The sequence below is a fragment of the Pseudomyrmex gracilis genome, unplaced genomic scaffold (assembly GCF_002006095.1).
Source record: "Pseudomyrmex gracilis isolate BER0280 unplaced genomic scaffold, ASM200609v1 scaffold_1873, whole genome shotgun sequence".
Taxonomy (NCBI): domain Eukaryota; kingdom Metazoa; phylum Arthropoda; class Insecta; order Hymenoptera; family Formicidae; genus Pseudomyrmex; species Pseudomyrmex gracilis.
Genome location: NW_018022457.1, coordinates 18,210 through 21,547, shown reverse-complemented (window position 1 = coordinate 21,547; position 3,338 = coordinate 18,210).

Genomic DNA, 3,338 nt, shown 5'->3' with positions numbered 1-3,338 from the left:
CATCGCTACCACCGAATCGAACAACAGCGCTGTTTACGACTGTGAGTTTAGCTTATATTATATTATATTATATTAAACTCATGCAATGTATTTTTCACATATGAGTATATGAGTCGGGTTGTGCGCGAATCGAAATGTTTCTTTTTCGTTGTATCAAGTTCATACGCGATTTCGTGCAAAAGTGAATTTCTTCGTCAATTACTGTAATTTCATTATTATAAATCTACCGCGTGTATCGCGATTAAATATTTCGCGAATATAAATTACTAGTCTTTCGCCTCGTCATTTCTTTATTTTTTAAAATAATTATTTCAATATATAAAGCGATATATCAGTTTACCTCTAACGACAATCATTTCTTTCTTACATATTGTATATAACATATATTGGAATATGTACTTTTTACTTCAATCTTATCAGAAGAATTTTACAATATGGTTTTAATATTTTATAAATTAGAGTTTCGTTAATACTTTCTATTTAAAAAGCCGCGGTAAATCTATAACTTTTTATCCATTTCCAAATTCTTCTCTTTGAGTTTGAGTGCAAGCAGTACCATTGTCATCTTAACTGTCATTGAAAAGAATTCGGTGATGAAGAAACGTTATAGATTTTTTTTTAATATTCAGTACTTCTTGTCGACTCGATTTTCAAGAGTTTGATTGTTGTAAAATTCAAAAAGAAACTACTGTTACGCCATGGACTCTACGTCTCCTTTCATTTTGCAACGTAATATAATTAAAAAGTCTAGCAGTAGTTTTAACAAATAATTTTTCAAATTCCTGGAAAGAGAAACGAAAACCAGCTGAAAGAAGATAGACAGGTCCAAACCGGATGACATATTATAAACGAACCTAGCTGGACGACATATTATAAACAAATCTAGCCGGTATCGATAAATAAAAGTTATCGCCCCTTAGAAGGGAATATGATAACTAAAGACTGTACGCGAGCTACGCGCTCGGAAATTTGGGCATGTCATTGCGGTTCTCGCGGCTCTAAAAAAAAAAGTCGTAAAATCAAGAGGCTAGAGCTGCGACACGCAGACATAAACAAGATAAGAGACGTACAAACGACGATCTTATCGATCCGAAGAATCAAACAAAGAAGGAAAGGGTCTTTGCTCTTGGAGGCCAACGAACGAAAGGTCGAAATTTCGAGAAAGGACAATGAAAAAGGGAAATTAACCAGCATCTATAAAAGCCCTGGATCCTCGATCCATGAATCATTAATCAGTACACAGTTTTTCAACACAGTTCGATCTTCAGTAGACAGTTGAGATTTGTCAGAAAACAGTTTTGACGCGGTAGAGTCAGTGATTAACAATCAATCGATCAGTCCGTTTAAATCAAAGAAATTTCGCAAACTTCTCATTCGTCAAACCTCCTAAGGGCGCCGAAGACTCCACTTCCGATCATCCGCGAGTAGCGCGAATCGAAGCAAAACAGCTACGAGCAATCACCGAGCTACGTTGCCGATTATCAGCATCGCTACCACCGAATCGAACAACAGCGCTGTTTACGACTGTGAGTTTAGCTTATATTATATTATATTATATTAAACTCATGCAATGTATTTTTNCATCGCTACCACCGAATCGAACAACAGCGCTGTTTACGACTGTGAGTTTAGCTTATATTATATTATATTATATTAAACTCATGCAATGTATTTTTTACATATGAGTATAGGCAGCACTCAAGGTCCTCAATTCCCACAGCCAATGATAGTACTTAATAATGTTAATGGACATTAATATTTTGATCTCCACTAACGTAATTTCAATTGTAAACATTATTCCGATTTATCTTTCAACGATTGTGATATATGTTTAATTGATTATCTCGATCTGCCACCCATTTTCAACTGAACAGCGCCTATGGTAGAATAAAATTATCCGAACACTAAACCCTCCTTATTTTACGATCTCTAGTGGAAACGGAACCGACTGACAACCCGTAGTTAAGTAGTGATGATGTATCTAGAGAGTAATGATCTTTTTGTAAACACAGTTCAGACCGAAATTTTCTACCAACTCAGACACACGAAATTGCCACTGCCAAATTCGAACGTTGCATTTGAAGAGTCGTTGTCGGGAAAATCCGATAATTAAAAGACTAAATACAAGCTATCCGCTGATTTGATCTTTATTGCCACTAATATAAATTAAAAGAACAGTAATTTTTATCGTTGCTTTTACAATATCGATTCTTTAAGAGAAATTGATATAGAAATATAAAAGTGGACGTAGTCAATAGATATAAAGAACATAAGTCTCCAAAAAAAGATTCTATATCAGTATTTTAAGAAAAATTAGAAAATCTAAATTAGATATTAGAAATTTATATTTAGAAATTAGAATTTCTAAATATAGAAATATAAAAGTGAATGTAGAAAATATAAAGGTAAAAAAGGTAAAACATCTCACAATCGTTAAACATAACACGCTTATTTTTCACAATCGTATTAAAATTTAACATTTATAATATTTCTTAATTCTCTTTCTTTTTCCCCGTAGTTGAGAATATTTTTCGTGAATGTAGTGTCTAAGTACTTTTTTTCGGTCGGTTACGATGATAAAACGCAACAACTCGAAATTGCGATAAAATTGTATCTTTTCGTAATCGAATAATCAATGTAAAATATGATACACAAAAAAGTAATATTCTCAACTATGGGGAAAAAGAAAGAGAGAGAGAGAGAGAGAACTAAGAAATGTCCTAAACGTTAAATTTTAATACAAAAGAATGTGAAAAATAAACTTGTTATCAAATGTGTGTATTGACTGGGCTAGTCCGAACCGATGTTACAGGATGTTGTGCAGTAAAAAACAATGTTGCAGATAAGTTAAACGTTTCGACTATTTATTTAGTCATCTTATAAGACACACTTATCATCATCAAAAGAAATATGTTGCTTTGTGACTGGTATCATAAGCCAACGTTTTCTGGCAGGTACTTACATTTTTTGTCTAACAACCCCCTGTGTCATAAGATTGGTACAATAATTACTCTTGTAGATAGAGCGTTGTTACTGTCAGATCCATCTTTTCATCAAAAAAACTTAAAATTGTGCATCAAAATTCTAATAGAAAACTTTTATCCAATAGATATTATTTTCAAAATTATTAATAAAAGACTCAAAACACTAATTAATACTAAATTAAACAATTTTAAAAATGACATTGACANCGACACACAAACATCTAATGATTTTAAACTTTTCGTAATACCGTTCGCAGGTGAACAATGTAATACTCTTTCTTACAACTTTAATAAAATGAATATTAGACTAGCATATAGATGTATATCTCGCTTAAATAAATATATTAAAACACA